Below are 27,381 nucleotides of genomic sequence, written 5' to 3'. Positions count from 1 at the left end.
AGTAAAAGTTATGATACCATGGCCAATACATGGATACACACACATATATATATATATAGACACACAACACAACCAAAAAGCACTACTGAATACAATCTATTGTATAGTGAAGCCATTCTTATGTCAGGTACATATCCACATGTAAAAAACATATTAAAAGACTCATACAAAGTTAAAACAACCCAATTAAGAAGCAGTTTCTGGTGAAACAAGGCAAGACACAAAGATTACTATCCTAGGAGTCTTTTTTTTAAATATATATATATATTTTTCTTCCGTTGGATTGTTGGGAGCACCAAAAAAATGGAGGGGATACTTGTCAGGCGCACACAAAATTTCACAAGAATTGTTCCAAGTTTTTCTTGCAATGTGTCCACCTTTAAGTCTTAAGTCGTCTGGTCAGCATATGGATCACAATCAGCTACTATTTCTCTTCAAGATGATGTATATTTCTACATGTATTGGTCAGTATCAACTTCACTTTTGCTCTCATTTGATATGCGCAAACCTGAGCCACTGACATTGAACATAGTGGAAATCACTGTTGGTCAGATTTAAAGTGAGCTTCTAATAGGTCAAGTGCTCATTTTTAAAATGTAAACAAACCAACTCCTTTTTCGAAAGGCTCGCCAAGTTCTAAAATGTTGTTACAATTCCAAATGAAATTTCATAAAGGGTGTGTGTGTACAAAGTGATGAAATGACCAACAAGAACAGTCAGTCAACACTGTAGTAAAACCTGGAGCTCCATTTACTTTCAAAACCTATGTGAGTTAAAAATGTAAGAATTTGACCACAAATATGCCTCATAAAAGCAGCGTTTGGGCTAAACTACAAATAGCAGTGTGTTCAGGCATACATGATGTAAATGATGAATTAAGTAGTATAAAAGCTGAACATCAGTGCTCCCACTTGGAGGCAAACACTCTTGTATAAGTCATCACGACACAAACCTCACACGACCCAGGAAAAAGAAGTTTTTTGCTTGACAGTAACATTGAAATTAAAGCTCCACTACTTTCTGTTCAGCAAAAACCAAAAAAACAAGAAAATCCCATTTCGTCTGAGAAAATAACAAGGCGAACATGTTGGGCTGCTCCAACGTTCCGACAAAGGGAATAGATTTTGTTGCTGTAGTACGGTTTAACGGCTACGGCAGTACCTTATTCAATTCAGACCGCTCCGGGACCGGAGGGGCTAAAAATAGTTCTCATTAATTCTGCCGTTGTGATGCTGCAACAGAGTGATTTAAGGGAAACTTGCAGCATGCACGCCGTGGAGCATTTAATAACCTCTTGTTATATTAAATGCCACAGATCGACTGAAACGAAAACGCTGCATCTCCGCAAAGAAAACACATTCACTTTCTCTCCGGTGTCCGTTTGCGGGATTCGTGTGTGATGCTGGACAAAACGGAGAGAGAAAGCTCACGTTCACAAATCTGTCACAGTGCCAGGGGAGCACAAATGCAGCTATTTTAACGTCAAAGCATCAACGCTGTTCGTGATACTCGGGTTTTCTTGGAGTGGTACTGAATTACACATTTCACTGTAGATTTAGCTGATCCTCATCACTCAGATCTGACATCTGAACACGGATTTTGGGGTAACATACAGTAAGTAAAGTCAACTGTAGAGTCTATAAGAGACGTCACAAGACTTTGTTCTCGAGTGTCCTTATTTATGATCTAAATTAGAACCCTCCTCGAGATGGACCAGTCATGATCTGCACCAATAACGCTGACTGAGTCAGAGTCTCCTGCAGGAAATCAAACATTTGCTCAACAAAGTCTTACAAGCACTAAATCCTGGGGGGATAGAGCAATGTTTCTCCCACAGCAATGTTGAAAACTGCATCGCAGCCAGAGACCAAAAACAACCACAGGATCGCCGTCCAGTGTGGCTGCTGGCAGTGACACAACAAAGAAGCAGAATAAGATGATTGATCGCTTCAAAAATTGAAATCGATGTGCTGGGGAGTGCTGACAACTGCTGAAACTCCTCGGCCTCTGACGATACAGTCGAATGCTAATGAGGGCCCATGTTTTCACACCAGTCAGGGGGATCCCTTGAGAGATAAGTGACACCCTGCACATTGCAATGGACTGCGGACTTCTAATGAAGGAGCTGCAGCGGGAAGGTCGACACACGAACCGGTAAAGTCGAGCTTTTTAAAAAAAAAAAAAAAAAAAAAAAGTTAAATCGCCAGCCTCTCCCGTCAGGACAGACGTGCAGAATTAAGACGAGCGACGTCACGCAAATTAACTTTTGCCGCACGTGTTTTTTGCGCTGTCGTGACTATTCAAGATGACACCGGAATCACAGAAGATGAGTACTTACATCGGTTCATGTTGGCCACTAACAAGAGGACACGGACAAAAAGCTTCTCCAGCCTCCAGCTCGTCTCCAGTAAATCCAGCAGGAGATTCCTGCAGACGCACATCAGCAGCCTCAGTGCATGACCGCACCAATCAGTGCTGGGAGGGACTTGCCCCCACCCTCCTCCTCCTCCTCCTTCTCCTCCTTTCTGTCTTTCTCTCTCTCTTTTTTTTTTAAAGCTCTCAAACAACAGAAATTACGACCACAGGTGAGGGATTTCAGAATACAGCCCGTAACTACAACCTCCACGCTTCTTCCGTCCTGCCCGGGTCTACGTCCCCTCTCAGCATCTTCCCCCGTCCCTCCCCAACTCTCTCTCTCTCCCCCCGCTAGAAGCTCACGGGATCGAAGCAAATCCCCTCCGGCTTGGCAGCGATCTGTGCGGGATCTGCAGTTCCGCTACAGCATGGGACTCCTCTGTACTAGCGAACATCCATCCGCAGTGTAAACTGCTGTATCGGACTTAACCCTCGAGCTGCCAGAGCAGAACAAGCCACCGACCTGCTCGGCGTGGGGGGGGGGGGGACGTTGTCGTAGCCGTTCCCCCAGGTGAGCTGCATTATAGGCATAAATTATGTACACGGCGGCAGTGACACCCGCAGAAGAGTTAGCCGGTAAAGCTGCATCACGTCAACAACATACTTTGAACTTTACAGCTAAAAACCACAGCGACTATTCAATGTGATCTTTACACAAATGTCAGATTAAAACTGTTTCATAAACAGGTGAAACGCAATATCAAGCAACATGAGAAATAAAACAGTTATTAGTCATTTATTACAAACTTCCTCATGAGGTTTGTACAACCACTGTCACACCAGATAAGGTTAAATAATTGCCTCTTATGTACCCGTGTGTCGTAAATTTCCATTTGTTTGCAATTTTAGTTTTAAGAACGCATCCCAACAAGTTAATCAAGTCAACTTTGCAGGCCATCCTGACTGTGCAGTACCAATAATAAAAACTCTAGCTCCAATGTTGACCAGTACATAGCAAGCTATAAAGCAAGGTCATTAGATTGAAAGACTGTACCACAACATTAAAGTGATGATCTATTCTCACTGGGTGGCCCGTTATTACTCGACACAGTTAACATCTGCTGATTATTCAAGAGTTCATGGTTCTGTTTGCCTTCGTACAATCCTCATGATGCATTCAATTAAAAAGGAAAACATTTGTCTTATATTACAAGAATTATTCATGACAAACAGAAAACTGAAAAGACTTCAAATATTTGAGTTTATGTGTAATGAATATACGTTTTTCAAAGTTTCTCTATCATGGGGAAAAGGAACACGAGACAACCAAGATCTGAAAACATACTATTTCCTCTGATACGCTTGAGTATTTAACTCACATTATGTAGAGTTGGAATCTGACAAATTATAGCATCACAAGCACAAGTTAAGATTTGGTGTGTGCCGATGAACTCTTCTAAAATCTGTTCTGTAGGTTGAGACAATTCTAATGTTTCGAGGGCCATTTTGAATGTGCGGGAGATCTGCGGTGGAAAATAAAACAAAAGAGAAAGAAAAAAGGAGCAGGAGGCTGACTTACAGCCCAATGTCTGGCCGGGTGGAAGACAAAAAAAAGCGGGGACTTTGATAGTGACGCCAACCACCTGGACCACTGCAACGTTTGTCTATTGAGATTTCGCGTGTTTGGTGAAGCACAATTGCACGTTTGTGGCTCGCGTACGATCCGGCAGCATTTCGGGAGTGTGGTCGACAAGCGGTCAGTAGTGCCTCGGTGTGTTGTAGCGGTTGAGTCACTTCAGGAGTTGCATGCCTCCCTCTGTTGCGTGGCTTTACTGCACGGCTGCACAAACGTGTGATTTTTATCCTGCGGCAACTTCAAACATCTGCACTTGTGTGCCAACCGCGTACACAGATAAGACTGCGTGTTGACCTCACGGAGGTGTATTCTCCCACATCGCCACCAGGGAAACACAATAGGACAACCCCCCCCAGGTAATACTGGGGAAACCCAATGAAACCAAACAGTAACACTGTTGATCCAACACTTCATTCGACAACATGAAGTGAAGGTTATACTTGTATAAAGCGAAGGGAGCCTTTGTATTGACGTTTGGCCATAAACCCGTCTCCTCAGCCTCGTGCACTTAAACCTCCTTTTACCGTCCCGTCACTGGCCACTTCTTCCGCATCAAATATCTGACGTTTATGAGACAGTTATTAAAGACCGCTGTGAGGGCATCATTTGCATGCCTCCATCTCCCCCAGTTCTCTCTCCCTCTCTCTCTCTCTCTCTCTCTCTCTCCGAGCGCGTTCCGTATCAGTGGTAACCAGCATCAATGCGCCGTGCGTCCAGACAAAGTAAACAGATGACTCAGCCGGGGACGGATTTACATGGTATAAATACAGATTTGTTTGTCAGAGGGACAGACGGAAAGCATCACACTGAAAACACGAGACAAGTAAACAAAATGCAATGACAGAAGAGAAGATAATAAATAAATAAATAAAAATTGCCCGAGAAAGAAAAATGTTAAATTCACTCTCCTGCGACTGAGGGCTGCTGGGGCCTGCAAAGCAGGCCGAACGTCGAATTCCTGAGTTAAATGAAACCTCAGTTGATTTGAGACTTGGGATACTTCAGATTCGAGGCATCAAGCTTAGTATAATTAAAAAAAAGGTATTGTGAAGATGCGTTTTGTACTTATTGCCACAAGGGAACACGAAGAATCTCCATCAGTATTTAAAAAAAAACAAAAAACAACAACAAATAAAAACACCACAAGTGACTCCAGGAGGAACGTGTTGACAAAAAGTGAAGTAAAAAACAGCCAATGATGCCAGTTTATCCCACTCTGAGCTCAGCAAATGACAAATTAGTGAAAGTTGACGTATTCAACACAAAAACAAATGGCCCGATGCACACTGTTGTCCATATATGACACACACACACACACACACACACTCTTATAGATAACATTCACCAGCACAGTGGGACAGTCACGATGGTCCTGAAATCCATCAGGATAATGATCAGCTTGGACAAGCCTGACAAGACACCAGGACACCCATTGTGAAGGGGGACGAGTTTAATTTACATCGGTTCTCTGCAGCCTGACAGCGGTGACAGATTCCATACATGCCCTGGTCTCTCCACCTTCTTCAGTCTCCCAGCCGCCAAATTAATTATTTCCACATCTACGCAAGGAGGCATTATAAAAAAACAACAAAAAAAACATCACAAGTCAGAAGTTCTGCTGCTATTATGTCTTCATTTATACTCGACATGACCGCAGACTGCAGGTGTGTGTGTGTGGCGACATGCTTATGATGCGCAATCTTTCATTTCATACCTAAATACAGTTTTACAACATAGAACCCATCCCCGCTGCAATAAGACTCTTTAATACCTCCTGAACTTACTCACCCAACAAATCTTAATCATCACTTTTTTTTTTATCACTTTTTATGTGTATCTTAAACCTACCATCTTTGCACTTTACTAAATTAATTATTTTACCTTAACAGTGCTGAGTGGTGTGTGAATGGAAGTGTTTTCTTCTGATGAGCTGCTGGACAGTCGAATTTCCCTTTGGGGGTTAATAAAGTGCTCTCTATCTATCTATCTAGAACATAGTTGCATTTGTAAATGTTACATGAAAGGATTTCTAAACATTTCAATGAGAGAGTCTAATATGTGGTGGCCTGGATCTGAGGAATAATGCAGCAAAACTTAACTCCATAACCACAACTCCACCAAAGACATTGTTATTGTATCTTTCTTACCACCCTGACAGAAATACACAATAGTTTTTCCAATCAATGTATGATTGTCAAAACAGTTCTATGTTTTGAGGAACCAAAGTATGTGCAACAGATTAAAAAATCGTGGCTTAGGTTGAGGCTCGAAACGCAATAAAATGTAAGGACGTTGTCAACATTTCCAAATTCAGAGTGAAGGAAGTGACAAAAAATTAAAGCAAAGCTATCTGGTTCAGGACATGAACTCAGTCACTGAACAGAATGTCTTGATAATTACTCAAATACATTAGTAATATATGGTGATTGTAATAACTATTGAAATATAATTCAAACACTCAAATCAATATTCTTTTAAACGATGAAACGTACTTGCAGTTAGTGCCAGTTTTGCCAACATTGCTGGATGTAGCGTTTCATTTCTTAATACTGAAGAAGTGTATTATCAGTTGGCTTTAAATAGCACACGGGTTCTTTTCTCCTATAGGAATTCAAGTGTCTGCTTTTCAGTTTTGCATTTTAAAAACAAGTATTTTGAGCGATTTTCCTAACAGACAAACTTTTTACAACATGTTTGGCTGGTCTTAATATTTCCGTCTGATAAATAAAGCCAAGGATACCTTCGGGTTGAGACAAAAAAAATGCCAGTGTTCAATGCTGCAGCAGCAGCAGCGGCAGCGGTCGGGTTCCACACTCCAAAATGGAAGCAGTCTGCAGGCCAATCTTATTTAATGTGCTAAACATTAAGGCTGACTGTTGACACTGTAATTAACAACTTTCCAAATTACTGTTGGAGACAGCATGATAATTAGCTGTTATTACTGCATTAGCTTTCATAATATTGACGTCGGTATGAGCTGTGTACTTTCTGCCCAACACTGTGGCTGCGGTGCAGTCTTCTCTGTCAGATTACTGTTTCGTTGTGCTTCCTGTTGTCTTGAGGGCGTTTGTTTGTTTTGTTTTTTGTTTACACAGTGTTGAAAGTACCATTAATTAAGAACAGTGACAGGCATCATTAGATACAACAACCATTTTGTATTGAGACTATCAAAGTACCTATACTTTATATTGTGGCCGTTTAATCAACATATATTATATATATAGCTTATATATAGGTTATAGCTTCTGTGCTATAACCTACAGTATATGCCAACCTTGCTAGCAGGCTGGTGCTTTTTTTTTTTACCGACTCAGCAGTCACAAAGGGACACTGTCATTCATTTGGATGACTTTAAATACCAGTCCTGGGGAATTATCTGGCCGTTTAGCTGCTTAATGCAGCACAATGTTCACCAGATGGATGATAACTGTACCTGTCAGTGATTTTGTGCCAAGCAGGCACTTCTTGATCATTTATGGCAACTATTTAGAGCATGTTTACGCTGTAAACAGTTGCATCTAAAAATTGAAAGCATTAAATTCCCAGGGGAAAAAAAAAAGGCAATTCATTAAAAATGTATAGTCTAAAATGATGTGTATGGTAATGGTATGTTCCATAAAACATGGAAAAGCCACAAAAAGGAAAGAAATTCTTAAAAAAAAAAAAAAAACCCAAAAGGCTTAGATACTCACTGAAGGACGGTGCTTCACTGTGAGCTAAATCTACGTCCAAGGCTCCACAGCTCGAGTCAGTGAATGGAACCAGAGCCTGAAGAGTGTCCTGAACACACGGGGCAGGAAATCTGCTCCTGAACTCAATCAGCCCCGTGGAAGTTATCAGTGCCCCACACAGAGCGCACAAGAGGGCAGGAATGTGCTGATAAGCTGAGCCACTGACCTGCTCCCCGCCTCCTCTTCATCACAGTGATTGAAATGAGGACGGCGGAGCCAAAAGGAAAAACAGTGGCGATAAGGGATGCTTCTGCATGTGAGAAAAAAAAAGGAGGTGCATATTGAAAATCCTGCAAGCACCCCTCCCTCCATTCCTGACAATTCTATGCCACATCGGGATTTATGATTGGTTTGATTTATACAGGCAGGCTTCTGTGCAAGCGGAGCATTAACCATAATGTAAACGACCGAGTTGTTCACCAAGGGATTTACAGGTGCCGTGGAAACATGTGGACTTTTAATTTCGTATTCTTTCGGAAGAACTTGTGCAAAGAACGTGTGACAAAGCAATGATATTTCAGTGGCCCAGCACCAATCAATGGATTGTGTCATCTCCAAATATTACCCGTGAAAATTTAGGCACCAGAAAGTATTTGAGCAAAAGATGTTACTCGTAAAGCCTGATCACAATATGCAAACAAATGTGGTATATAATTGAATAGAATGTGGTCCCTGTGTAAATTATTTTTCCAACAAAAGCAGAGCTGTTTGAAAAAAATATAGCACACGTTAAAACACACAAAAATAATAATTTAGTACATGCCAAGATAGATATATTATTTCAAGGTGACGCAACTTAGCTGACCCTATTTATTATTTACTATTCTGGTGACACCCCGAGGCTATGATTGACACTAAAACACACCAACAGCAAACAAACATTTCCAGCTTAAATTTCCACCAGCAGCTTTTCATTTTGATCCATATTATACTTACTAGTTCTTTTTTTTTTATCAACAGTATGAGCTTTTCAAGCATCATTGCGCTTATCTTTTGTGCTAAATAGTATACAAGAGGAATGTTGACTCTTAAATTCATACTCGTCATTAATGTGACTATTTAAAAAAAAAAAAGTATTTTCAAAAGGTAAGTTGTCATTCGGGACAGTCCTCAGGTTATCATCTATTACCCTATTGTGGAGCAGCTTTTTTTTTTTTTTTTTTTTTAAAGGGAAAGAGAACTACATGCTGTTAAATGCTAAAGTCTTAACGGTGGAGACATGCATAAAAGGCTTAAGTTGCAGGTTTTCTCTCATGTAAAGACACGTGTGGGTCTTTCGGATTTTTATTTTGCTGCAGACATGCCGTTCAGTGTACAGTCGTTAATGACAAAAACAGAGAGCATGTGCTTGTCGCCAGTGGGTGGAGATATTCGGTAGGTTGGTGGGTGCAATGCAAATTTGAATACCCTCAAAGTTTAAGCCAGGAGGTGAGCCAAACCCCAGATTTACATGTAATCTGCCAGGAATAGATTTTCACGTACCATACAAAAATACTAATTTACACACAACTCAAAAGAAAGATGCAGTGCTTTGTGCGGTAAAACGTCACACGGAATGATGCGTGCTGTTGCCTGTTGTCATTAGCAAACGCTTGAGCTCCTAATTCCAGACTTTTTTTCTATAAATACACAGCACCACAAAGCTCCAGTCAGTCAAATTTAACTTAAGCAGGCAAAATATCAGATCCGTTTGTCCTTCCAAAACCTCAGTGCCTCAGATAACTGCTCCCCCCCATGACAGCTTAGGGCAGCGTGATTTAAGGGGCAGCACATATGACTGCCCTTGAGCAGCTTGGATATTTCCTTCTTTACAGGTGACGGGTTTGCCAGACTCATTCCAAGCACAACTCTGTCAAATGACTTATTTGTGGAGCGGAAAAAAAAAAAAAAAAAAAGCCTGTTTAGTCATGCAAGGAAAACATTTAATGGCTTACAGGCGCATAATCTGTGATGTGCCACTCTGCCGCTTCTTTTGAGGAATCCATTTTTCCAGCCTCGCAGTATTTATTTCTTTTCTTGTGACATTACTATCCTGACTGCTAAGATGATACATTTTGGTCACAAACACATGTACGAGAACTCAACACTGCAAATCCCGGCAATGAATCATCATGCCTCCACTGAAAGATAGACCAGCTGTATACATTACAGTGACTAAGCATCATTTTCATTATCGATTGATGTGTTGGAAGAATTTATTGATTGATAAATGAGCCGTTTGGGTTTGTTTTTTTTTTTTAAAACATTGGTAACCAGTGAAAAATACCAACTGATGTTTCAACCAACAGCTTACAACCAAAGGATATTTCGTTGATTTTTATGAACAAACCAAAAATAAGGGAGTATATTTACATTTAAGGAGAAGAGGCTATTTGATCATTGCCACCAAGGAATATCACTGCAGTTCGTTCAGTACAGTTTCTTATGAGCTGCTTCTAAATTCTAAACTGGAATTGCAAAACAAAAACAGTCAAATTAAAGACAAACTTTAGTGCATAACAAGACAAGACCACACTGGCCTCACACTACTCCCATTTAACATGAATGCATCTTCTTTTATGAAAAGGGAAGTGATAACAGAGCTTCCTCACTAGATACTTTATAATTATGTCATGAATGATTCTTCCACACATGTGAACTGAGCTTGTGAGACCTTACTTGTAGCCCCAAGCCGTCAAAGTTCTACAAAACAGCAATATGTATAAAAAAAAGACAGCAGCTTTTAGAAAGTAAAGATCTCGAACAACATAAAGTTAACAAACAAAACCTCATGGTTTTGTGTGATCCAATTTTCCAAAATCAAATAGAAATTGTCGGTCTGTCTGAAACCCACTTTCAAATCAGTGAAACACGTATTCTCACATTATCATTGCAGAAGCAGAATGTACGTTTAGTTATCCATGGTACACGGTGTATTGGGCGTTACAAGTTGACTGGCAGGTGGGCGATATACTGTGTGGGGGAACTTTTTCTTGTTGGGAAGTTTTGTGGACAAAGAGTTCTGAATATTAATAAAAGAGAAAAGTGTTTTATTGTAAATTAGGACTCTTTAATTTGACTCATTCAACACAGGTTAAAAAACCTGGTGCAGCATCTCAGGGGCTTAAAGCATTGGCTTGGCCTCTACGATTACAACGGCAGAAAATAAACATTAACTTTGTTTTTGGTTGATTTTACAGCCGAGTTTAGGCCTGTCAAATGTGGGAGGGGGGTGGTTCTGGTCTATTCCTGATTGTTGGGATTGTGATTATGACCAGGGTGGTGTGTTCTGTTCACTTTCACTGTGGCCAAATTGCACATTCTGAAGAAGCAGCCTCAGCAGTTGTGCGTCACTTGTCATCTCTAAACCGTGAGATTCAAACCAGCACTCCTAAAGTTACAAGCACACTTGTGAGTCATTTAAAAATAGAATCCATATCAGGCAACTCAGACCATTTCACCCAACATTCTTCAGAGATGGGTTTTGATTTGGTTTACATTGTGAAATGCAAATGGGATCAAGCGTGATCAAAAGTGACAACAACAACAACCAAAAAAGACTGTCCTCCGTTATCAGAAGTCAACAGGTGGCTCCAGTCCACGTTAGCAGCAGCTCATCATTTGGTATGGAAATGAACCCAGAGAGAGAGAGAGAGAGAGAGAGAGAGAGAGAGAGAGAGAGAGAGAGAGAGAGAGAGAGAGAGAGAGACCGGCGAAGCCAAACCAAAACAGCCCACAAGAAGCAGAGAAAAGCTCGGGCAAAGCAGCTGACATGACCGTGTGTTGTTGAGAGACAGCTGGTTGAAACCGTTAAAAAAAACAACACGCTGGTTATTCCCAGTCCGACCAAGAGTCCGCTAACGAGCTAACATTAGCCAACTTCCAGTCTGCGTCTGCCGGGGGAACATCACAACAAAAGCCAGCCTTCCTCCTGACCTTCGCCTCAAGCTCAGAAAAAAAAACCGCTGTCATATTTCCAGCCGCTGCCTTCACGCAACCACTGCCTCGCTCGCCTCCATCAGTCTGACACTTAATAAATCTTGTGCCCACCCCGCCCCCCTTTGATACCCTCTTGGTCAAATCAAGCACCCTTAGCTGGCCGACATTTTGTTCCAGCAGCTAGGCTACAGCTCCCCTCCGCTAGCGTTCACCTGGACGCCGATAGCAGCCCAGCAGCCCGTCAGCCCGGTGACAGCCCGGTGACAGTCCGGTGACAGTCCGGTGACAGCCCGGGCGCAGCACGTTCCCACACTTAAAACCGCCGCCAACCGCTACCTCAACGAAGAACGGGGCGACAGACGTCGTATTTCGCGGTGTCTGCTTGGCAGATGACGTTAGCATAGCTGGGCAAAACTAGCACCAGCACTTAGCGCAGATGCAGTCTGCTAGTAGCTCCGTTGCCTCGGCTCGCGCCGCTATCCGTTCCCCTGCAGGGGGAGGGGGGGGGGGGATACATACACTCCCCGCCCCCCCTACCCACCACCACCACCCCCCACTGCCGCTACACGGCCCCCGCATAGGAACGCGCTCAAACGGACCAAGCGACACTACCCCCAGTTCACCTTTTACGACCGAGCAGCGGTCCTCCTCACGGCGTGCTTGTGAGAATCTTCCCAGAGAAGGAGAGGTCCTCCCGGTGTGGCTCCGGAGCAGCAGCAGCCGCCGCACTGCAATGGCAGGCAGTGGATGAAGCCCGGTCCGTTTCGCTCGCTCTCTCTCTCTCTCGCTCTCTGTCTATGTCTCTCTCTCTCTCTCCCCCGCCCCCCCACCCCCGCGCGCGCGCGCGCGCGCGCGCTCACACTTCGGCTTCCTTCTCCGCCGCGGTGACAGTGACAGGTTCGCCTGGAAGAAACCATTCCGGTATGTCCGCGGGGGGGGATGAGCAGGAGAACGAGAGAGAGGCAGCGGGGATGCAGAGAGGCTGCCCTCAGCCGCAGCAGCAGCAGCATCCAACGCCATTCCAGCGTGAGAAAAAAAAAAAAGCCGTCGAGGAGACGAGAGAAAAAAAACAAACATCGGGCCGGCTTTCTCCGAGCCCTCTGCACGTATTAACGCCCGTTTAGTGATGGAGGATTGGATGCAGCTGTTCTTTGTGCTATCGAGTTATATACAGGTTCATAAAGAAAATGTCTAAAAATACACATCTGTTTAAATTACCAAAAAAAAAAAAGAGTCCTACTCACAGTTCTGCCCCATGAAGCCAAACAAACATATTATTTTGATTTTTTTTTTTCTTCATTCGTCTGTATTACAAATATGTCGAGTGTGCAGAAATACACCAAGTTCAGAGATGCTCTCTGGTGAGCTGCATCAGCCAAAAGCTTTATACAAAGTCAAATATTGGTTTCATTGTCAAAGTGGGGAACTGTGATGGATCCTTTTTAATAACAAAATAGAAATAGATAAACGCTATGGCTGAACATCTGGGAGTTAAGGAGTCAGCAACTTGCATCACATCATATTTGGCGAAGATCAAAAGCGGAGACGAAAATTACATTGGGCTGGAAATAAATACTGAAAGCCAGTGTCACCGGTTATGGTATGTCAACAAAATGTCCTTTACTTTTCTGTCTATCTGCATTTGCAGCACGTCAGATAAGGCCCACATATAAGCTGCAATATTACAATATTAAATGACTAAATGCAGGCTTGAAATGTTCATCCATATATGTCATACAAGTCTACTGCTCAATTTCATCTACCAAATATAATAGGTGTATATTCCTTATCTCACTAATAACAATATAAATAAGATATAAGTACTTCATTTGTACAATATAACCTCATCACAAACATTTGCGTCACAAACATCAAACTGGGAGTTTGATGTTTGGGTCATTTGGGTCTGCATTCAGGCTATATGTAAAAGAATTCACACAGCAACACCAGCCCCCAAAATAGTTAATACCTCTATTTGAACTTTGCATGGGCCACCAAAAATAACTTCTTTTTCCAAGTGATAAATTTTATCTCTTCCACAAGCTGTAAAGTAAGAACTACGCTGCAGGATGCCCAATGTTCTTGCGGAGGAATGAATAAACCAAGGACAATTTAGCTCCACATTACTCAAATAGTTACAGAGAGCTCATAAAAGGCCATTACAACGACAAAGCTGCTAACAGCAGTGTGGCCCCAATGCCACAAGAGAAAATTGTTGTTTATTTTAATGTTATAGCTTTATTTTAGGATTTTGCTGTATGGTTTAAATCACATTCATGGAGGAATGTAGGATACAGTTGTTAAAACCTATGAGTCACGAACCTTTCCTCTGCAATTATGTCATGTACTGTATATTCCAATGTAAAAATAAATAAATAAATATGACATAAGAACGATCTCATGTTATGTAGGCCTTCATATTGATGGTTTGATTGATTACATGTCCTTTGAAACAAAGAACTCGTCAAGGACAAAGCACTTTTTTTTTCTTCTCTTTTGCCTTTCTGCGTGTGTGTCTGTGCATAAATTTAAAAACTTCTTCAAAGTGATTGTTTTATGCAAAATACGTTTCCCTGGATTAAAAGACCCGAGGCTTTCTCTGCATATCACATATCACACTGATGTTTTAACTGAGATTTTTTTTACATTTTTATTAAGAAATCCATTTCGATATCACATTTAACAAAAACAAGCATAAACCTTTTATAGGTAAAGCTGAGGTCAGATACCTACCGGTAAGTAGTAATGACATGCTGCAGAAGGCCATTTAAAATGCAGGGGATAGAATTAAAATCCAGCCTACAGTCACGATGCTCAATACTCCTTCCCATGGGGCATACAGATTTAATCAATATACAGTAGAATGTAAATTGTGCACTGCACCAAACCCCACTCTTAAGACTTTATTGCGCGCACTAGTTTTTGTGCTGGCTTCCCCAGAAGTACCTAATTCTCTGCAGCAACTCCTGCGTCTGTTGTGTGTTTTACCACTTTGAGATTGTGTGACCGTTCTTGTCACCTCTACCTCTGGCAGTAATGAGCACGGGAGAAGATAGGGGCTGAATATAATGCTGGAGGAGCACAGAGGTCCTGCAATGTTGCTGACGTCGGGAGATTGCCGCAGATCCCATTGGAGGAACCGGGGGAGAAGGGGGTGGGGGCATCTTGAATAGAAGAATGTGAGTTGGCCAAGGTCATAAGAAAATAGATAAACAGAGGCAGTAACACACCTCCTGTGGAGAAAAAAAAACTAATGAAGGGCAGTCGTAAATGCCTCAAATATGTGCAGAAAAAACCCCTGTAAAAATGCATTAGTGACCTGCACCTCTTTAGCTTCTGGAGAATGGTAATGGTCGAAACCCTCTTGCAGCACGTCGGGACAGTACATGTCACTGAGCATGAACGATGACAAGGCGATGGCAACGGTCACCGGAAGTTTCCAACCTGCTTTGCAATTTTTAAACGCTCCAAAGTATTCAAGCAGAAACAACATATCAATCCCCTCTGGGAAATGAATAAATGTGAACTCTGGTTTTACCATCCGCATCTGTGATTAGCATGGTTTGATGTGAGCTTAAGCCACTCAGTGTGCTTCTGTTGAAGCCCTTGAAATACCCTCTGCTGTACGGCGGTTTTTTTGCATCACCGGCTCCAACTGCACAGAGGGAGATTCATGTGCCATGCAACAGAATAATGCAGCGTCTTTGGCCCATCAGCACATTTACAGAATGACGGGATCCAAAGCAGACTATGACTGCAGGAGCAAATCACACGAGTGGAAAAGCAAATTAGAAATTCACAGCAGGTTGACTTTTAAGAGAGCGCGGCCCCTGACGGCGAATGAGTCACCTCTCGGCTGTCCAGGTCAAGAAAAACAGCCGAGTAAGCAAAGGTTGGCGTGGCTATCTATGAGCTTTAATGACTGCGGCTATCGAGTGACATGACAGACGTTAAACATAGCACTGCAGCAGAGGGAAAACAAATGCATCTGTCCGATAACAATGCGAGGCAAAATATGATATTTTGTCACACCGGCCTGCCAAGGCTGCAAGATGATACGCAAAACTTTGTGCGTCTTATCTTGTTATCCAGTTGTTGGTTTTACAAATTGGAGTACATCAGTGTAATCCCATAATGGAGTAAGCTGGCTACTGTACAGAGGCTTGTATTTTTTGTCATTTCTGTGTTGTCCTCTGTCAGTATCACTGACCTCCAGCATGAGAAAACGGCATACCGGCTTGACAGCCAACCTATTAATTCAGGCTTCATAATGCCTTATGATTATACGGGGCTACACAATCAGAGTAGAAGCGAAACACATGGGTTCACCATCCAGGAGGTATGAGATATCTCGTAAAGTCAGCAGTTAAAAACAAATACCTTTTAAAGGGTGCTTCACTGAGAGCGCAGTGTGACCTCATTGAAGGAGAGCTGAGGATCAAGCTGGGACACAGAGAAGACATACTGCAGCATCTCGGTCTGCGTTCAGCCGGCGGACTGAATTAGCGGCGGAGTTTCTGATTAATCCCACTCTCCCATATAACAAGACACATTCCATATTTCATCAGAATATTTAGATTCTGTATCCAATGACAGATAACCCGCTTTTAATGGTGATGATGCAGCCTGCCTGCCGCCTGGGCCTTTGTGTACTCAGCTTTTGTGTAAACAGCGCCTAAAAAAGTAAACGATATGATTCGTAGATAATTCATTACGGTATTTGTACTTTCCTTCCTTGTCGAAGAAGTGCAATTGACAGTTAACAGCATCAGATTGTCCACACGGACCCACAGGACTGCAAATTCCCCTCTTTATTGAGGATTGTACTGATGGACATAGTGCAACTGTGAGACTGGAGCAGAGAAACTAGTGATGTAAGCAGTGAAAACAAACTACCTAATGAACAGTCCCCAGCACGCTCAGTGAGCAGTGAAGGGTTTTTGTTGACATAAGTCTTAAAAACACTTCAAGATCTTTCAATTGATGTTGTCAAATAAAGAACAAAGTCATTGTTGTTTTCTCAAGCAAAAATGTGACATTGGGAGGCACCCTGAAGTTGCATATATAAAAAAGTTATGTTTAGATTTATACTTTTTGATAATATACTCATCTGTGAACTAAAACAAAGGGTAACATTTGGAGTTGTCATTTTAGTGTTTTGGGGCCTTTCAAGATCGATTTGGACAGTATGTGGCCCCTGAACTAAAAATGAATGTGTAAACGTTGGTTTCTTTAGTGATGCCCAGGCCAAACACAATGGTTTAAAGTAAGTACCCAAGTCAATGTAAACAATGACATGGAAAAAGAAAAACTTTACAGAGAGATGTCCATACTCATTTGATTCATACTGTATATTATTAAAAAAAATAAAAATCAATACCACATTAAATGTGTTATTATTTTAACTCTCACCTTAAATGTGGGTGAGTCCTGACGTAGTAATGGAAGTGACTTAGTGGCGTTGAGCCGCAGGCGGTAAAAACACGTCATCTGACAATGCGAACACACAAGACATGATTGAAAAACCCTCAAATCTGGATGTACTGATTCATAAATTTCAGATCTAAATTCATAACCCATGTCGAGGGAAGAAATACATTTTTTTTCCAAGATTTCCTCAAATGACCCTATAATCTCTGTCTCCATTTTCCCACCAACAGATGAGAGCTCAGACATATCAGGTGACGCGAAACAGCCTGACATCCACGGGCCTATGGATCATGTGACAACAGGATATCCACGTCCAAATCCTCTCTGGATCAAACTACAGCATCATGTCCAGTAGCAAAGAAGCAATCACCTAAGTATGTTTATCCCCAGGAGGAGAGTGCAAATGCTAATAAAAGATGTACAATTCCAATCAGTTTAATGTGGATGTGTGTTATGATAAAGAGGTTTTCAGCATCATCTGTAGTTTCTCCGAGTTAAAATATTTTGTCTTTGAACACACGCCCGGGTCGTGGATCTCAGGGCAAATCAAGAAGGTTTCCAGAGCAGATGGTTCTGTATCATCTGCGATTCTACACACACCAATGTGTGAACCAACCCCCCCCCCCCCCCAAAACATTTGAAAAAATAAAAGTACTTTTCTCATATGAGCAAGAGATATGTTCATGTCGGTCAAAACCAAATCATACAAAACATTAGTTTTTGCACAGAACATGAACAATTATTTAAATTAGAGAGGAGCAGTTTATTATTTCCCCATCATTGTTATGAATTCAAGAAAGGTAGTCTATTCATAGCTTGGTCCAGAGAGAGAAACTGAACACAGGAAGATAGTAAAGCAATTAGAGGCCTTGGTGGTCTGGGATTGCGTTTTCCCTTCGGATCAGACTTGAGGTGGTATTGTGGAGGGCAGTTAATATAAGGGCAAAACAGACGGGTGAGAAAAAGGGTGAAAAAAAAAAATCACCCTGGGGTAATTTACCGCAGTGCGGAAAGGAGCCAGACCATACAATAAATCATCCCTCCTTTTCAATTCAACTGGAAATTAATGTTTATCACAACCACAGGTTGGCTCCTTGATAAATACCAGCAGGAAGAAGAAGAAAAAAACACCACCAAATGATATTTTACGGGCTGGATAGTACAAGGTCGCCCCTTGTGGAAGACATTAAATGAGCGTGAAAGATAATTGTATGCTTTTCCTTTTTTGGCTTCTCCAACCTCTTTGAGCATCACCAAGGCATTTAACTATCAACGCTTCATATTCCTGTGGCTGCGCTGCCCTCTGTCTGTACTATTAATCAGTGTCTCAGAATCTCTGCTTCAACATTTAAAAGCTCAGCATACATCTGAAATCAGCATGCTTAGTGCACATCCCTGCTCTTGAACGTGTCAGTCATGGGGGGGGAAGAAAAAAAAAAAGGCTTGTTTCTGTGTTCTTGAACATTTAAGGTAGTAAAACTCTGCCCTCTGCAGGATTGCAGCAGAACATTGTCTGGCTGTGGCTCTCCTGTCAAGATGGGGAGCCTATATGCAGAATTATTTATGATGGCGTGAATGCGAGCGTGAAGAGAGTGGCGCTGCGTGATTTCAGCATTCGCTGAGTGAGGATGCTCACGCGAACTGATGGCGGGAGAAACAAGAAGGAGTTGGGGGGGGGGTTATTCACCCATGGCTCTGCCGTGACGGGATGCTCCTGAGTCGAAACAACATATGGTGCCTCCCTGGGCATCAGCACAACATCCTACATGTCCAGCAACATGGCAGCATCTCTCTCTCTCTCTTTCTCTCTCTTACACACACATATAGACACATCATGCCTTAAAGACACACTATGAAGACACAAAATACACAAAATTTAATTCAGTTGCTTCAACCAACGCAGGTATTTTGGCTGGAAAACATTTTCCGGCAAAACGGAAAATATGTTTTTGAAACTGTGAACAAATAATTGCTCTGACATTTTGAACCTCACAGTCATTTGATCAGTGTTGCATGTTTTTGCAGTAGATGTGACTGATTTACGTATACTCATGGCATTTTGTTGCAGCCTGATTCTGCACGGCGAAAGAAATTAAGCAGGAATGTCAATTAATCATTCTCTCCACTAAAGTTTAAACATGAAGTACTCCAAATAATGAAGATCTTTTTATGGAGAATAAAGCTAACATTTCTTTCTGGAACATCTGTTTTTCAGTAAAGTGAGAATTTTATGTTTTTATTTTCTCATTTTTATGTGATTAGTCAATGAACACGTGTGGTTGTCCGTCATGAGGTCAGCCAATAATGAATCTTTTATTTGTGCTTTTATTCAGCAAACAAATCATTCCTCTCTTCCAAAAAAAGAGTACAAGTAGTTTAACAGATGAAGACCGCTGTATAAGTATTTCACATTCAGTCTTTAGAGCATCGTCTAAAATATGTCCATAAATAGATATTATTGTATAACATGTGCGATCTATAAAATCTCATTTAATTTGTCGAGAAAACAAAACAAAAACGTGCCTCTTGACAAATGGTATGTGTTCATGATGATGATCAATCAACAGACTACGTAATCCGCAGAGTCCACAACTGTGAGCCTCAAACCCTGTGATTGATTAAGTTGTCTTAGTACTCCCATCCCAGCGTTTCATTCTTCATGCTTGACTTCCCCATCACGGCCTCCATCTTGATTCCCCACAAACATTACATCATGCTGCTGGTTGCCCTTCACTTGACCCAACAGTCAAGTGCTTAAAAAAAAATAAAAAATCAAGGAGAGTAACATCACTAATTTCAAAACCCTCCTTGATAAAATAAGCCAGAATTATGTTAAGCAGCTCTGGTTGTTGTGTTAATACACCGAGGCTGTGTTTGTAGAATGGAAAATATTGCATGAAGTGTTGTTGAATTGCTACTCTTTGGCTAATCCCCGGCTGCAGGATGGTGCTTACCATCCAGGTCTCTGCCCCTGTCACAAATCATGTGGGGGAAGTCAATAGAGTTGTCGGGATTTATGTAGGTTTGAGTATTCCTTCTTGAAATGATTTGTCGTAGATGAGCAACACAAGCGGAACCATAAAAAAAAAACAATTCAGAAGCACTCGTCATTTTCTTCACATTGGCTGCTGACAACCAAGGAGCCGTTTTCACCCTTCATCCCTTTAGGTCAGAACAAGCGGATATTTCATTCAATATCAGATACATGACCAAAGAACAATATGATAGTAGGAAAAAAAAATGTGACTGAATATCAGAATTGTGTCATAATTTCTTTCCATGCTCACAATTGTGCAGGAAAAAAAACGTGACTAAATGTGACAATGTGCCGCTGCAGAGTCGACATATTGCTACAACATGTCTGACATGATGGCACTGAATGCACAAAGTGCAAAGGGCCTACAATGACCTACCATATGTCCCATCAGAGGACATATGGGGGGGTTGGGGGGTTGGGGGGTTGCTCTTGAGTCGAAGCCTCGAGATATGTGCTCAACATCTGCCATGCCCTCCACTCAGCCTGTGGGATCACACATGCAACCTTCACATGCATCACGCATGGCCACCTCAGTTTCACATATAACCCCCCCCCAATCACCTACAACCACCCTCCACCCCCAGCAGTTACTGCCTCAAGGGTGGGTGGGTGGGGGGGGTGCTTGTCAAATCATCCATTCCAGTTTGTGTCTTACGTAACAGACGTGATTCACTTGGAGGAACTCAGCCGTCACCATCACAGTCCCCCCCCCTCATCCCCTCATCCTTCCCTCCTTCCTCCAATAAGACCTCCTACGGAGCGAGTTGTGATAAATCTCCGACTCCCACTCCTTGAGCACTGCTCCCCCTGCCTCTCTTTCCTTCCACAGACCTCAGAGCGTGTAGCACTCAGGTGAAACCCTCTGCGCCCGCCCTTGTGCACCTCCATGCCTTCATCACATGGGAACAATCTCGCTCTAACAGGCCATGAATATGCAGATTGGTTAATTCAGCTGCAGTTGCTCTCCGTGTAAATGCATCTGCAGCACTTTCCTAAGACCGAGCAGCGAATAAATGCTTACGCTGTTTGTTTGTTTTTTTGTTGGGTTTTTTTTTTTTTTGGTGGTGTTAAGGGGGAGTGCCTCTGTCCATAGCAGATTGCAGCCAAGGATGGGATTTTGAGAGTCGCCAGGGCAAGCAGAACAAATAAGAGATTAAGACTCAGACCAATGCAAAAACCTTAGACCCAGCTGGTGACCGATCCCGCTCTGTTAAGCGGTAATTAATTTAATTGTGCTCTTCATCTTGGCTTATTTGCATCCTCCCGCTGATACGGTTTTAGCTTCTCCACAGCTCACCTGGTTATAGCCTCTGCAGCAAGCATTCCTTTAAAACATTTTCTGAAAGAGCTGAGAGTGCAGGAAACCCAAAAAAAAAAAGCTGCATTAAAAACACATCTTTCAGAGGAATCGGGATACATGAAACAGCAACCGTAGTTTAGTACCTACACTGCACCAGTGTAGCTCTCGCTGTATGAAAAAAAAAAAAAAAAAAAGAGAGAGAAGGAAGAGACAATGCTCCCCCCACAAACATGGAAACATCTTAAGATTGATCTGAAGCTAAATTGTTTCAGACCATCTGCTCTGCAGGCTGGATAATTTAGGAAACCGAAGAAACTATCAAAAAGATGTTGCATGGAAGAGATTTGGTGAAGGAAAATTCCAAACGGAATAACAATTTGCGTGATACAGGAACAGATGGTGCTTTCCCCCCCCCAAAAGCAGTAAAAAATGTAAACGCCGCTGCTTTGAAACAGGACGAAGTGTTGTTGATGAACACAGGAAAAAAAAAACTCCAGCTATACACAAAGGCATCGGGTGCATAAAAGACTGTAGTTACCCCCCCCCCCTATCAGCTCCATCTCTGTTGTGCTTTCTGCAGCCTTAGCACTAAAATCTGATTCAAGCTTTCTGTGAACAAGTGTGCAGCTTGCCAACACAAATGACAGCGGGAGTGGGCCAGCCGCCAGCGTCCTCCCCTGACTATCAAGAGAGAAAAAGCAATCAAAAAAAAGCAATCGATATAAACAAAGTCTTAACTACTATTGATTATTTAGCCCTGCACTGATGGGCAATGATAGTTATGGACCTAAATTCATACACTCAGCTGATTAATATCTTTGCTCGTCTATCGGAGCGGCCGATCGGACAAGATCATCATCATTTTTTTTCTTTCCACCGGTCGGAGTGATTGTTGACGGTACAGAGGCTTGGCGGCTCGGCGGCGGTGTGTGTTGTGTCTGTCGCGGCGGTTCGGTGGGATGCAATGGGAGCTGCTCCTCAGCTCTGCATCCTGCAGTCTCATCACTCACTGTAAGGCGGACCGTTACTTCCATCAGCTGCATTTGAGTTTGGGCAAGTCAGCAAGTTTTCCTCTAGTGCACACACACACACACACACACACACACACACACACACACACACACACACACACACACACACACACACACACACACACACACACACACACACACACACACACACACACACACACACACACACACACACACACACACACACACACACACACACACACACACACACACACACACTCAGCCTGTACAAAAGAAATATATGGTGGAGGAGGCCAGGATCCCCGAGCTGAGCATTCATTCTCTGGTGAGATAGTGGCCTCTCGAGCTGTTCGAAGCACCTTCGGAGTGGCAGGCCATAAAGACAAATGACCGCTTTGTTGGTAAGTCACTCGCCGGGGGCTACGCAGAGCGGGACAGGGATATGAGAATACGGTGACGTCACACTGCCTTTCCCATTCAGACGTAAGGCTTAGGTTGCTTCTGCGTGGCTCAAAATCAAGGCCACCACTAATCTGTCAGTCACATAGCCTAAAAGCCTCTGACATATCACAGCCAGGTTTACGGGATGGGGAAACTGAACAGTGAATTTTGTAATTACTTTTAAAATGTAGGTCCTTTTGTTTTTCGTCAGTCGTGACCGAGACATGCTGGTGAACTCTTCCCCATGCTCGTGATGTGTCTGTCTGTCTCCCTGTCTCCCTGTCTGCAACACGAACACAGTTCTGGATTATGTTGACGCTTTGTGCAGACCTAATGATCTCCGGGAGACGTATCCTGTCGTCTCGCCGCTCGGGGGAATCCAAACACGTTTTATTTGTCACAAACACCAGGTTGACAAATTCGCCTTATTTGAAAGGCCTGTCATCGTTGAGCTGCGATGTGGGATTTATTACAGATGTCCTCTGATCCGCTGACTTTAACTTTCAAGCCCCCTTGAGGTTGGCTTATATGTGATACGAAGTGAAACATCCGACTGATTATAGGACTGTTAGTTCAGACTGGAGCATCTGATTGGATGAGAGACGGTCAATAAGCGCTGATATTCATTATAAGAGTGCAGGATGCCTCTGATAGACTGGTGACGTGTCCAGAATGTACCCTGCGTTGCCCATAGTCAGCGGGGATCGCCCCCAACAGTCGATAGAGCAGGACAGAAGATGGCGGACGGCTGAACACTGGGATACTTCAATTGTGTTTCTAACGTCATTAATGGACATCGATAATTCTAAATTGCCAGTGTGAGACAAAGCGCACGAGTGCTTTCTGTTCTCTGGTTGCACATGAAGTAGAACTGCACAAATGTACACGAGATAAAGAAACTGGCAGAAAACAAGAACATTTGTCTCGTGGAACAAAACTCACTTTGTGGTTTAGCGTCAACACTATTTGTGTTGGCGGAGACACAAACAAGTTAATAAAAGAAGAAATCCCATTTTCCCTAACTAATAAGTTATGCTTGTCATAGTTGATTTGTTTTCTGTTTCCTGTTTGTCTCTTCACATCCTGTCAAATTCCTTGTGTTCTGATTGTCTGAATGGTTTCGACTTTGTCTCATCAGTTCTTTTATTAAAATAAATATGTTTATATATCTGCCTGTTCCCATTAGTCATCGTTTAGAGTCCAGTACTTTAATCTAATGACCGTTCTTTGTCATTAATGGAAAGTAACATGTTCAAGCACACTTACATGCAAAACATTCAGAGTAAACTTTGCAATTCGATGTCTCAATGTTATAATGATGTCGATGTTGGCCACAGGCAGCGTTATTTAAATCGGAAACTGCAACATTACTAATATCCACTTTCTGTTGTGTAAAAGAGGAGCTCTAAAGACACTTGTATTAAAAAAATTAATTTCTCTGTCTCTGATGCATAAAAATCTTCATTAATACGATTACAAGGGGCTCCAAGGCATCAAAAGCAGTACGTGTGGGAGTATTTCAAATATGCGCTAATAAAAGCGCATTTGACTATTTGAAACCAATTCTTGTATCAACGATCCAACCAGGTCGTGTTTTTTGTTTGTTTTATTTTTTTTGATATCGTTTGATGAGATGGAGTGTTTGAACTGAAATCATAGCTGTGCTGTCAACACAAGGTAATTCCCCCGAGGCCGGGGCCTCCAGCACTTTACTGTTAGGTCTGGAAACAACAAGGCACAGTGTGTGTGTGTGTGTGTGTGTGTGTGTGTGTGTGTGTGTGTGTGTGTGTGTGTGTGTGTGTGTGTGTGTGTGTGTGTGTGTGTGTGTGTGTCTGTGTGTCTGTGTGTGTGTGTGTGTGTGTGTGTTACAACCATCTGTTTTGATTCATAGTTGTCAACTGTTGCTTTCTGAAAATTAGCAGGCCTTTTGTATTTTGTATTTTTTTTTTTTTTACTTACAAAAGCACTTGTCATGACAAATTAATGTCCCTTTAAAGATTTAAAGATAAAAACCATGTCACCTTCAGCACTGGAGCCATTTGAAGAAGAAAACACCCATTTCATGAAAGTGACACGAGGTATGAATTTCTAAATTGTGAAGTGACACTGATGTATTACAAAATTGTCGTTCCTAATAATGATCATCAATCTACAAAACATTAAAGACAAATTTGACACTTACTCCTTTGTCACATTATGTTAACAAACAAACAAATGAAAATATCACTTTGCTGTCAGTTAGTTTAGCTTGAACTCACCTTCAGACAGGACTACAGTTTAACATTAACTTGTTTGATTTTCTTTGTTAAAAGTAAAACTCATAAATTGTAAAAATCTCCTCATCAAACCACTGCATGTCATTTTTGAACATCAATGTATGTAATCTATGACCAGATAGTAGTTTACCTATGTTTGCAAAGGTAATTAGCTTCAGGGCTTCTTTTATCAATTTTTTTTGAAGGAAATGTCAAAATGTTTCTTCAATGAAGGGCCAGTGTTGACAAAAGAGCCTAAAAACACTGTAAGTACCAAACTCCTGAGTCTCGTTCTGTAAATGCCTTTGTTTGCGTTACATGTCATCAGTTTCACAGATAGTGTGATGATGTCATATATCGCTGGGCAGAAATGTAAGATGTCTGTCTCCTGTAATAAGCAACAAAGACGTTGAAAGATTGCTCCTCGTTTCATGACCATGACAGGTTTTTTTTCATGTATTTATGTTTGTTGCTTCTTTGACGTACGGATCACACAGAACACAAAGTACCAATGTCCGTGTATTTTCTGACACCAAATGAAGATGCAAGTACTTCCTAACACAGTTACAATTCTTACAATTACTTTTAAAATTGTGTTTAATCTGATTAGTTCTCCATTTCCTTAACATGACAACTCAGACAGTTGAACATTCACAGTGTCGTTCTCAAACAATAACCACACCATCAAACGTGACAGGAAATATAACTCACATTTTAAGCATTGTATTGGTTAAACAGCATCGCCATACGCTTCAGCAACACATGACCACACTGAAGATGTTTATCTTCAACATGTATTGTATTTACCTCAGCACACAGCATTGTTGTGGAAGTTATACATTCTTATGGGTTTTATCATTTCATGCTCAATTTCCACCAGCAGCAGCAGCCGACAAGCCAAATATTTGTTGACCTCTTAAATTAGTGATTGTTTTTTAAATCCTTCCTTACTTTTTGAGCCTCTAAATGCTCTAGCCAATGACCATGCAATGTTTCATGGAGTGATAGATTCAAATATGGTTCAATGATATTCTTTGAATTTACAGACAAACCGACTATTTGTGGTCAGCCGACATCTGCACACATCGGAACATTTGTGTGCTCCAACATGTGTTGGACATTTGTACAGTTGTATTCGCTCACTGAAGAATAATAATAACTAGAATGTAAATACAGTATGTCACCATGTGAATCAATGTAAAAACAGACATGGTAGTAATCTGTGCCTAGTAATCCCTATATCATAGCTTTGTGGCTGTATTTTGCGTAACACTGGACTATATAAGAGTCCCTATGAATTGCATTCACTGTCTTTAACAAGCTTTTTTTTTTGTGATACACTAACAAGACACTGTGTCTTTGATATCAGGGTATTTTTTTAAATTCCATTTGACTTTGGAGTGTCTGTTGTTACTTGATGCCGGCCAGTAATACACCATGTTTTCCATCTCAGTCAGTTTTTACTTACATTGGAGTCCAAAAGATCAATGCTGTCCAGACTCTTGCTCCTGTGAATGCGACCCTTGATGCGGCGGAGTGATGGCTTGCCCTGATTGGTGCTTGCTGAGGAGGCTGCTGTGAGAGAGCCGGCAGTCGGGCTGGGGTGTATCCTGAAGTCAGCGTGGACAAGGTGGCAGGAGAAGAAGAAGAAGGGGGGACAAAGGAAGAACAGTACAACATCAGAGCAAAGTAAGTGCGCTTCCTGCCTTGGCTGCAGAAACAGCAGGGCAAAGTGCCACGGGCAGAACTGAGGACGACGGGGAGGAAGACTGTGGTCACGTTTCTGTTTTCTACAAAGGCCCACGGTCCCCTGCTGGATAGAATCGCATTGAAAGAACATCTAGAATTGGATATTATTTCAATCGCGCCCTGTAGGGGGGCCAAATCAGGCTCAGGCTGCACTGCAGCTTCAAAGGCGGGAAGGGCCTGTGTGGATCTGAAGGCCCCAGCAGCCGAACTGTAGCTGGGTCAAGGGGGAGCTACACTTGGCTGACCTATCACCAATGCTCTAAGGACATGTACTGGCACACTTAAATAGAACCTGCTGGACCCCTGCTGGCCACATTATAAGCCCCCCTGCCGCTCGTTACCTTTGTGTGTTCCATGTCTGCTTATTAATTGCTGTGTAATGAGCTGTGCCACAACAATCGTCAATCTCATGGGAACGGGTTTAGTTCATCGAGCAATCTTAAATCAGGGAAACTCACCAGCTACATATATTTATTTCACTGTAAGGGCATAATAGCTTCACATTATGTTTTCAGTTATCATAAAATGTCTTTATTA

At 42.1% G+C, this 27,381-nt stretch overlaps 1 protein-coding gene across 6 annotated transcripts in view; it reads right to left on the bottom strand.

Moving 5' to 3' along the window:
- The window catches only part of tjp1b (tight junction protein 1b), a 50,091-nt gene extending 23,468 nt beyond the window's left edge, over positions 1 to 26,623 (bottom strand). For 5 of the 6 annotated variants that reach the window (XM_080504549.1, XM_080504552.1, XM_080504553.1 and 2 more), the window contains exon 1: positions 12,264 to 12,416. The gene's annotated coding sequence lies outside the window, so the exon portion shown is untranslated. Of the gene's footprint in view, positions 1 to 12,263; positions 12,417 to 26,563 lie in introns of those variants that run through there. The other variant, XM_080504555.1, reaches the window with a different exon arrangement.
- Between the last annotated feature and the right edge of the window lie 758 nt (positions 26,624 to 27,381).

Source organism: Blennius ocellaris, assembly GCF_963422515.1.
Source record: "Blennius ocellaris genome assembly, chromosome: 11".
NCBI classification, from domain to species: domain Eukaryota; kingdom Metazoa; phylum Chordata; class Actinopteri; order Blenniiformes; family Blenniidae; genus Blennius; species Blennius ocellaris.
Note: the sequence above shows the minus strand (reverse complement) of the source record. Positions and strands in the feature narration are given on the sequence as shown.